At 35.9% G+C, this 11,415-nt stretch overlaps 1 non-coding gene across 1 annotated transcript; it reads right to left on the bottom strand.

The window, feature by feature from the left end:
- Positions 1 to 243: 243 nt before the first annotated feature.
- On the bottom strand, positions 244 to 315 carry TRNAD-GUC (transfer RNA aspartic acid (anticodon GUC)). The gene has a single exon. It is a non-coding gene; the product is annotated as a tRNA-Asp (tRNA).
- Between the last annotated feature and the right edge of the window lie 11,100 nt (positions 316 to 11,415).

The raw sequence follows: 11,415 nt of genomic DNA, 5'->3' as shown, positions 1-11,415 counted from the left end.
ATATCAATCTATTACTTTGATTTTTTCTTAAATTAATATATCATATTTCATCAATCAACTATTAATCAACTATTACTATTATTACAATGCTACAAATACTATTAAATAATATATATTATATATAATATATTGCTATTATTTAGAATCATATTATTTAAATAAATAATATAATATATTGCTACCATTATCATATAGCTTTATCGACTGAGAATAAATTAAAAAATTAAATTTTTTCAAAAATTTCGCCGCTGCCGGGGATCGAACCCGGGTCACCCGCGTGACAGGCGGGAATACTCACCACTATACTACAACGACTTGTGATTGTTTGGTTTATATTTATTAGAACATATATTCAGCTTCCCATATTCCGTTGACGGAAAGTATGTAATAAATAATCATGGGAATTTTGTGAAACAACGGTTGAAGAGATGAGGGGAAAATCAACCCTATTTTAGACGGATAAGGATTACTTGAGAAGAAATATCCTTGGTGATTTTACCACCGGCATAGCATATTTTATTATAGATGAAATCATGCAATTACGGCTTTAATAACTATTATAATGAAATCAATTTTCAGGTACAATTCTAGCTAATGTACAAGTGGAGGTAGAGTCTTAGAAGGAATTAATAGCTATAGGTGTAAAGGGTGAAGTTTTTGATGATGATCATTTGGAGGTGAGGAAATAAATGGATTCTTATATACATTTTGTAGTAATATGGGCATAGTGTGGTAGGTTTACATGTTCATTACGATTGAGGATGTCTTAGTTTGCACTGGTTTCATAATTCTTGTCTTTATGTAAAGGTTTAGTCATTATCGGTATCTTTTCGACAAGGTTAGATTCTCATCTCTTGTAGTTCATCATAGAGGTAGACATGTGCATGATGAAAAAGAATGGGTGGCAGAGGTGGTAGAGATAGTGCATGCTTCACATGTTTCCAAGGAACATTAGGGATTTGTTTAAGCTTGGTTTCTAGGATGTAGTTAGGATGATGACATCTAATTTTGGGTCTTAGATGTCTCAATATATGGAATTGGCTCTATTTCATTGTAGTCCCGTCTTCTTAGCAACATTTTGCATATGTTATTATATGGTTTGTTTTATGTTCATAAGATATTTATCAAGGGCAAAGAGCCTTTAGATCCCTTGCAATTATATATAAAAACAAATTAAAATTAGAACAAAGAGGTAGGACTAATCATATTAATAAAAAGTATATAAAATTTAAATAAATAAAATAATACATGAATGATGGATGTTAAGCTAGGTTTTTCTCATTTGAAGGCTTTCCCAAGGTATATCTTATGTCATTTTTGATGGTATTTTGTCTATTCTTTTATATATGGATTCTAAATACTCGTTTGCATTGATTTCTCTATTTGAGTTATGTGAAAAAAATTCAAATATGGTTAGAAAATTTCTAACAATTTTCACTTTTTTAATTCCTTGCCTAAGATGGATGCAACCATTAAGGGAACATATATTATCACTAACATTAATACATTGAAATTTTATGCAATGGTAGGTGCTACAAAAGGACTTATCATCATTGGGTAAATAGGCTTACATTATCACATGACATGCTTTGCATTTAATGTATGTTGTCATCCCATGACCACCAAATCTATTCATTTCTTCTAATCTTTTTTCTTAAACGATTAAGCAAGCTTTCATTCTTCACTTAACTTTCATTTGTGAGATATAATCTACTCATTGAATATTTTTCCTTTATTTTATAGGTTTTCATGGAAAGTGTGTTTCAATGGATATAGTTGCATGATGACATCATGTAGGGTCTACTATTGTTAACCTTTTATTTTTAGATATTTAATTTACATGCATGTTTGTAAGTACTATATTATTTTAATGCATGACCACTTTAGGAATCTAATGCACCTTAATGTGTGGGAAAAATGTAATGGTGGAATTTGCACTGCAGTGACATTTCAATTTAAACAAAATGTCTTCACATATACATATCATTATATGGTAAAATAATTGAGCTTATTCTCATAGCTTTTTCCCATTCCTACACACATAAATTCTCATATATCTTTTCCCCACCTTATCCTTTTAGGCACACATTTTATTTAGACCACACATATATTACACATGTTGCAACATAACCATTATCTACCTAGACTAGATGTTTTCTCTATGTAGAGTCATTTCTATGGTCATGCATTTCTATGGTCATGGATTTGATTAGTACCTTTTCAAAATTCAAATGCAAAATTCTAGTTGTAGACACCTAAAATTGTTCTGTCTAATTAAATAAATATTTATTTATTTAATTATTTTATCCTAAGTCTTCTATTAATTAAATAAATTCTTATTTATTTAATTAATTTATTAATCCTCTTCTAAGTCTTTCCTCAATATTTATTTAAATTGTCCTTTTTATAAATTAAATAAATCCCACTTTCTCTATTAAATATAAGAATATTTATTTATTTAATTAATTCATTAGCCTTTTCTACCCATGACACATGTCATTCATTTCTTAATTCTTCTCTTACCTACCCCATTTATCATTTAATTATTTCCTCTACGTACCCTTTAATCCTAGCCGACCATTTATCCTCTTCACCTTTTAATCTTATCCCTCCATCTTCTAAAGTATCTTCTATATAAAATGATACTCTCCTTCACTATCAACTCCAATCAATGCATTTAATCAATCGAGTTAACTAATCAATGTGTCTAAACACTCATATGCAATCAAGCCTTCTTGCGATCAAGCTATCAACCACAATCTGTTCTTTGTTGAGCTCTTGTGCACACATAAAATCTGAGAGCAAATATATCAAACAAGATCAATGGATATTGAAACTCTACTGGACATGTGAATGGTATATCTTACTTTGTTTTGTTGATTTGCATGATCTTAGGTATCTTCATTTGTGTATGGTGGATGCTTTTCATTTTTAGGCTAGGGTTTTGTGGTTGGATCATTGTTAGCCTTTCAATATTATTGTTTTCATCATCCATTTTCATCGTATACATTTTGGCACACCTGATGGGACTCTTGTCCCCTTTGTTTTGACATCTTGTTTGCAGATTTGTGTTTTTGAAAGTTGCAGGTTCGACATTGTGATGATTCTGCGTTTTTCTATGTCTGCGATAGATAAAATTGCGTGTCATTTCTTTCTGTGTCTATGACAATTTTGCCTTCCACTACAAATAAAAGTGTTTGTGACAAAATTTGCAAGAAGCAGGTGTTACATTCTTCTATAACAATGTTATGACTCCCCATAAACCCTATAGAGCGTAACCTCTATAGGCTGGGAGGCCTTCCATTTAACGGAGCATAACACATTGTTGATTATAGCCATCTGAATGGATGCCCTTACTAGACACCTTTGTGTTAGAAACAAAATATTTTCTAGTTGTTGGTACAGGAGGTTGGACCTCTAATGTCGTCTCACATTCTCACGGTTCTTAGTAGAGATACAAAGTTCGCCACTGAGAGTTTTCATGGGGACTGGTGCTTGGATGCCCTGGAGAAGTGAGTGCCATGGAGGGGAGCCAGTGGGGTCAAGCATCTAAGTATCTGCTTTGAATAAGAGTAGTTGAAAAACCAAGTGAGATCCAACAACTATTGTCCCGGTCAACCTTAGGATTTGTTCTTGTCTTCATTGTCAAAGAATCAATCAAACATTAAAAACAAACATTGTGTCTGTCATGTTTTCCAAGTGTATGCAAAATAAATAAGGACATTTCATAATCACACTTGAAATTGAAATACTTTATCATTTTGGACAAAAACACTTTCATACATTAGGTCTTCACTGTTTTATTGTGTTTTCTTGCCACTAAATGTCAAAACATTAAGATTTGGTTACATTCAACAACTTTACAAATAGACAGAATTGCAAAACATTTTCAGAACCATGTCTGTGTCAATTTAAACTATATCTGTGTTGTGGAATCATGTTTGTGTATGGGTATCAGAGAAATATACTCACATTTACCAGAGAAAACTGTAAAATCATGTTTGTGTTGTCAAAAATTGTGCCTGTGTTGGATTTCCGCATCTATCTCAACCAAAAAATTGTCATTATCACCAGAAATCGCGTTTGTGATTATTGTAACTACTTCTGGGATTAGAAATCGTGTTTGGGTTTACTAAAATCACGTTTGTGTTCACAGCTGAGAAATTATAGAAAATTATCAAGAGAAAAATGACTTAAGTTTTCAGACTCGAAGAGATTCTAAGGTTGCTTCCTATATAGGGCTTCATTTTTTTAGATAACCTATCTTGGTCACACATAGTCAATCATTCTCCTTCACTTGCATCTTTTTTAAAATTTGAGTCAAAAGGTTACTTTGCTTGTCCTCATCATACTTTGCAAACATACTACAACACAACACTAGGTGATTCCCGTATCAAGATCTATCATCTTAGGGTCTCATTTGGTCTTTTTGAGTCAAGGTCAACTTACCTCATCAAGAGATCCATCATCTCTTTGGAAGCCACACCTTACTCTTAAACATACATACTTTGGTCTTACACTTTTGGACATTGCAAGTTTACCCTAGATTCATCTACATTTCATACATCTCTTGGTATTCCACAGTCTTTTCATTTTCATCCTACCTTTCATCTTGGTCAAGACTTTAGTCCATGGTTGAAACCTGTTCAAAAAGGTCTAGAAGGGAAACTGATGAAGCTCTAAGATCTTTAAACATGAGTACCTATGAGTTTGATGGAGATGAATTTTACAATCCATTTGATAATCGCAATAATATACAACAATGGAAATGATAATGACAATTGATGAATACTAAGAGAGGGGGGGGGGGGTGAATTAGTATACCAAAAAATACTGAACTCAAACACTTAAACAATTTAGTAGTTAACCGGTATAACATATTTACTAACAAACCAATTAAGACAAATGAAAACCAAACAACAAATAAAGCATTCACTCACAAGAGCACAATCACCATAACACAAGAGATTTTAACGTGGAAACCCAAATGGGAAAAACCACAGTGAGCTAAAACTCACAAGTAACTATCTACAGAATAGTAACCAGACCGGTTAAGGTCATACAATGTTCTTCACTAGAATATATCTTGTTAGGAATCTAGATCTCTGTTAGGAGATAAGTCCTATTAAAGACTACCTTGTGAGAGGATTTCAGATCCACAGTTGTGAACCACCTTGTTAGAGGATTTACAAAGGCTTTGCTAGGCCTACCCGGTTAAGGGTTTCAGACTTGTCGAAGATGTGAGTAATCAACAAGTGAGTGATCTAGATACTATCACAGTATGCTTGGTTAGATCCTTGATAGCTCATTGTTAATGCACTTTTAGCATTACTTCAGTCTTCAGTATCTCCACACTTTGTTTCTTCACACAGACCTAATCTTCTCTTCTGTTATCGCACATACAATAACCTCATACACTTCTAAAATCCTATCAACTCCTAAAACCCTAGACATGATGTCCTTATAAAGGAATCTGATTTCATGTCGGTCCAATAGGATTACATTGCAAGTTCCTAGGTTCAGTGCATCTAGACTCATTTTGTAACATGACACAAAATCACCGCCAAAGTGTCGGTGGATGATAACTCATCACAAAGTAATATCGGTTTATTACCGATTATCGGTTCATACATTTTATTAATTATCGGTTTGTCAAAATGAAGACTGGGAAAACGTTAACAACCGCTTTGTTCCTTCATACTGCTTGAGATCCTTGAACCGCTTGAGGTCTTCATACCGCTTGAGATCGGTAAACACTTTCTACAAAACACCGATAGTCTAAAGACTATAATACATAATACCGGTTGGAACAAATACCGGTTGAGCATAACTCATACATATAAAAAGTGATCTCAAAACAAGTGTGTGTCCATCAATGACAATCACAACATCATCAAAATGCCAACAATCTCCCCCTTTGACATTGATGGCAACACTTAGGAAAATTTTGACATCTAAGTGTTTTACAACAAAAAATATGCCATAATCAAAATTACTCCCCCTAAGCATATACACTACCCCTTTTTCAGAAAATACAATGTATACTACTCCCTTAAAGAAATAACATGAAATTATACATAACATTCATCAAAATTTTAGATACTACTCCCCCTTTGCCAACAATGACAAAGTACTGTAGAATAACCCCTGTTTCTCATTATCATTAAAAGAATAAATGTTTATGACAATAATGAGTGAAACTTATCAAAAACTGATTTGAAATCCTGCATAAAAGCTTTCATGGATAAAGACCATGACTAAATTAATGAGGTAGCAACCTCACTTTCCATCTGCATCTGGGATACCTGTTCTTCCATGGCATCAATTGTGCTCATCTCTTGAGTGGCTATTAATGCTTCCAGATTAAGAAAGCACTTCTAAAGAATTTGTAGTTTAGGTAATAAAACCAGTTGAAGTTCCTGCAAATCTCTGGTCCTGTTGCTAATCTCCAACTCTATTCTGGTAGACTAGAGTTGAAACTGGTGAATAGTTTGCCCATTTGTGGTGAGGGAATCATAGCGCGTCTTAAAGGTGCTTATGTATACCTACAAATCAGATTGCAGTTTTTCCTTCTGTACAAGCACATCATCACAAAATAGATGGGTTGGCTAATTTTTCTTAACAATAGCTTGCCCTCATCTATAGCATCTCTTATGTTCTTCTACTGTTTCAGAAGTTCAGACCAAAGCTCATTCAGTTTCTTCACTAATGCACTGTTTAGTGCCTTTTGATGCTTCTTTTGTGCATTAGCTTCAACAACTTCTTCTAGACATTGTACCTGGTCCTCTACAACTATACATAGAAGTTTTAGTTGGGCCAAAGAGGAATCGGTACTGGGGAGGTTAGTACCGGGAATCAAACTGGTAAGAGTGTCAACCGTAGTTTGAATAACATCTTGCTCCTTTTTCCTCCTTAATGCTTCCATTCGCTCTTGTGCAAGCTTAATGCTTTGGAGAAACTTCGATTCATTTGTAGATTGGAGGTCAATAGGACTGGTGATGTCAACCAATTTGGCTTGACCACCAGTTGCCTTTGGGGTCTCCACTTGTGTGCTCTTTGCCGCTTCCTTCTTCTCTTTGGCTCTTTGCTTTTCCTCTTCTGCCTTCTTTTGCTCCTCTTCTTCTTTCTTTTTCTTCTCTTCTTCCTTCTTCCTTTCTTCTTCCTTCTTCTTCTTCTTCTCATTTTGTTTCCTCTTCTCCTCTTCTCTCCACTTCTCCTCTTCTTTCCGCTTCTCCTCTTCTTTCTTTTTCTCCTCTGCTGTCTTTTTCTCTTCCTCTTTCTTTTTCTCTTCCTCTTTCTTCTTTTCCTCTTCCTTCCTTTTCTCTTCTTCTTGTTTCCTTTTCTTCTCTTCCCATTTCCTCTTCTCTTCTTCTTGTTTCGCTTGCTCTTTGTCAGCCTTTTCTTTGTCCCGTCTCTCCTTGTCTGCTTTTTCTTTTTCAACATCTGGAGTGACATCTTCAACATCTAACGCATCAACATCAATCATGTCTACCTGTTCTATTACTCTTTCTCCTTTATCATCAAATTCCTCATCCGGTTTTCCGGTTTCTGGTTCTTGTTCGACCTTCTTGTTAGCTTTAGACACTTGGTGCAATCTCAGAGTGACTTTGGCATGGGAGTGTGTATCTTTCACCACTTCAGAGACTTTGCCTTCCAATAATAAGAGTCTTCTTCTTCTCATGAAGAAGAGCCCTTTTTACTTATCCATGATTTCATAGAGCTCAGAATTTGACACATCAGGAAAATATTGTGCAAAGATTTCCTCTCTTATTTCCTGTTCTTTTTCAATGGCAATGCGCCATTTGTTATCTAAAGAATTGTATAAAGAATCTGGTGTCACCGATCTAATTTCTGATGGCAACCGATCATTAATACATAGATATTGGATGACTTCCTGTTCAACTTCCTCTTTTTCATTATCATTAAAATCATCAAAGGGATCTATTAAATCACTTAGCACTTTTCTCCTAACATTCTTGATAGTCCTTTGACAATGTGTCAAGGGTTTGTAAGAGGAAATGTCTATATTTACTGGTGCTAACGATGCCGGTTCATTGTTGGTTGTCTTTGTCTTCTTCCTTGTTTGCCTAGTCTTCTTAGGCTACACTTCAAGTTCTATATCCTCAAAATCTGGTGAGTTTCTCTTAGTCTTCCGCTTTCTTTCAAAAACCTTGGCGGGTGCAACTTCCGGTTTCTTCTTGGCAGGTGACCGCTTGGTCACTTTAGGAATTGCTGAGGTGATCGGTGCCGATACTAATGGCACTACCTTTCCCTTATTTACTGAAGGTTCTACAACTGGTTTTATCCTTTCCAAGTAGGTGTCAGTTCTCTTCTTCTTCGGATCAAGAGGCGAGGCAAGTAGGGTAGAGGCATACCCATCTAGCATGTCATACATCACCTCATATCCCATGGGTTCAACTTTTTCTTTTCTGGGCTCCACCACCTCCATTATGCACTCATCTACTCTGATGATAAAGAAGATGTCCTCTTCATACTTCTTAACAATATTGCCAGATATCCTCATCTGCTGGCTCATCTTCCGCTTGAATTTAGCAAAATATTTATTTAAGACTTCAGGATATCCGGTTCCCACTGCTTGAAGACTTTCTCTGATTTGTTTGGTAACCGGTTGCTCAGAAGACCATTGAATATCATCGACTCCCAGCAAATAGCCTTGAAAGTAGAAAAATAGACCTACCAAAAGTTATCCAAATTTGAATCTCAGGGCATTGTCTTGTTTGATAGACTTTAGGTTTATTAGAAGTTGTTTCTGCATACAGGTGCATAGATCAAATGATGCATCTTCCATGATCATTCTGTAGGTGACATTTACTGTAGCAACAGAGAAAAAGTTTATTCTGCTAGCATAGAACATATGGTATCTGATCATCATGCAAGCGTACTTGACCAAATCATCCTTGATGGTATTGATGGTCATTCCCCATTGGTCGCTCATAGAACCAGTGAGCTTAGTCATTTCAGTCTTGATGACTTTTCTTAGGGCTGGCACCTCACCAATATTGCAGAAAGCGGTGACGACATGGATGGCTTTAGGCATAATGCCATGTGTCCTTTCGAGATACATCTTGTCACCATGCACTCTGCTCAAGATGATGCTGATGTGATCTTCCATAAATTCTTCAAGAAAGTACACTGCATTGTGAAGTTTCTTCCTCTCTAGGATGCTGTATTTCAGTTTGATCTTCTTGTCATCCCCGCAGTATAGACCTAGCTGGGAATGGATCACTAGAGATCCTAGGTCTTCCAATTTACAATCAATGTAATCTGAAATATCATCTTCCACTATGACTCCAACGGGTATCTGGGATAGGGCATTATATTTCATCTTCCGTTGGATTAAATCCATTGAATCAATAGGTGCACTAGAACTGGAGTGCGATGCAGAAGCCATGATTAATTGATAAACAAGAATTTCGATAAATACCTTCAGAATTTCAAAATTTAAGGTTTTTCAATATAGTGCACACTTCACCACTTCGATTGTTTGAATACCGCTTAGTGTTCTTCACTGATAGGTTGCAAGTACCTCAGAATTCTTCTGCTAGATTTCAATTCACTCTGAATCGCAATTCGAATCGCCTTTGGTCGCTCTGCACTTGAAAATTTCTTCACTCACAAATTGATAAGTGAAAATGACTTGAAAATCCCTTTTAAATGAATTCTTCACCTACCATAATAAATGCTCCACCATTAGGGTATAAACCCTAATTTTGCCTTTTACCATTTTCGGTCTTCTACCGATTGACTGGTAACATATACCGGTTAAGGTCTTTTACTGATCCCCCTAAGCTTTTCTGAAGCTCAATTTGCCGATTCAGGGACTTCTACAGTAGGTGCAGAAACCGGTTCTTCCTATGACACTTCTTCAGGTTTCTTCTTCCATATTTTCTTCATATCCACTTGAACAGTTTCAACATCAATCTTTCCTTCTGGAGTGGGTGGTATATCATCTGATATGTTCTTTCTCATCCTGCAGATTCTAGTTGTGTGACCCAGTTTGTTGCAATGATAGCATACCATTCTAGGTGCTCTCCATGGTCCATTATTCATTCTACCATTTTTCCTCCTGCATGTTGCAGTAGTGTGATCGCTACCATGGCAAATCAAATAGGTTGCTCTCCAACCGATTGCCACTTGATAGCCACCACCACCTGACTGATGGTCATAAGCATTATACCGGTTTGGATTCCAGTTCACAGAGGATTCAGGAAAAACTCCTTGAGTCCTTTGTGGATATCTCCTGGTGTTGTGCACAACAGACCTGCATTCAAATGCTCTATGCCCAAACTTGTTGCATGCATAATAGTTGCCATTGAATCTATTGGATCTAGGCTTATTGTTTAGAAAATAAGGAAAATTATTGTAAGCCTTATTTCTACACACATTAGCAGTATGTCCTTCCTTGAGACAATTAAAGCAAACATGTTTAAACTTTTGCTTACCTTTATCCTTTAGTGCCGGTTGCTTCTTTGATGCTCCATCTTTTGTTTCAGAGGTCTCACCTTCCTCATAACCCGAAAAACCAAGTCTAGTGGTATTCTTTATCGGTTTAGTTGATTCAAGATTTTTCTCTAGCTTAACAATACTCTTATTGAATTTGGCAAGTATTTCCTTTGACTCAGTGAGTTCCTTGGAAATAGCAGCATTGGATTCCTTCAAGGTTGTATTCTCAGAGATAGCCATGTTTAGTTCACCTTGCATTTCTTCTTTTTCCACTTTACTCTCTTGGAGATGAGCGGTAAGTGCACTGATTTATTGCTTCAGCTTGGAGATCTCATGTTCTTTGTCTTTTACCAGTTCTTCAGCTTTCCTTCGGTTCTCAAGCTCTTGGCGCATTCTGATAGTTAGTCCTTCTAGTTCCCTTCTCAGGTTAGCATTAGATTCATTCATTTTTTCAACTTCTTTAACTAGGACTTCCATGTCTGCTTCATCAGAAGAACTATTTTTAGTAAGCTCCATCAGTTTTTCAGCATGCTCTCTTCTTTTTGCCAGAGAGGCTTTATATTTGACTTTGAGTTCATCATAGGCTTTCTCAGTCTGAGTGAGCCGATGAGTAAGTTCCTTCACAATGTATTCCCCCATATCTCCTTCCAAGTGGTTAGACTCATAGAAAGGTTGGCTTTGATACCAATTGATGAATACTAAGAGAGGGGGGGGGGTGAATTAGTATACCAAAAAATACTGAACTCAAACACTTAAACAATTTAGCAGTTAACCGGTATAATAGATTTACTAACAAACCGGTTAAGACAAATGCAAACCAAACATTGAATAAAGCATTCACCCACAAGAGCACACTCACCATAACACAAGAGATTTTGACGTGGAAACCCAAATGGGAAAAACCACGGTGAGTTGAAACTCACAAGTAACTATCTGCAGAATAGTAACCAG

Source organism: Cryptomeria japonica, chromosome 5 (genome assembly GCF_030272615.1).
Source record: "Cryptomeria japonica chromosome 5, Sugi_1.0, whole genome shotgun sequence".
Classification (NCBI taxonomy): Eukaryota; Viridiplantae; Streptophyta; class Pinopsida; order Cupressales; family Cupressaceae; genus Cryptomeria; species Cryptomeria japonica.
The sequence above is the reverse complement of the archived record's forward strand: the minus strand, read 5'-3'. Positions and strand labels throughout refer to the sequence as shown.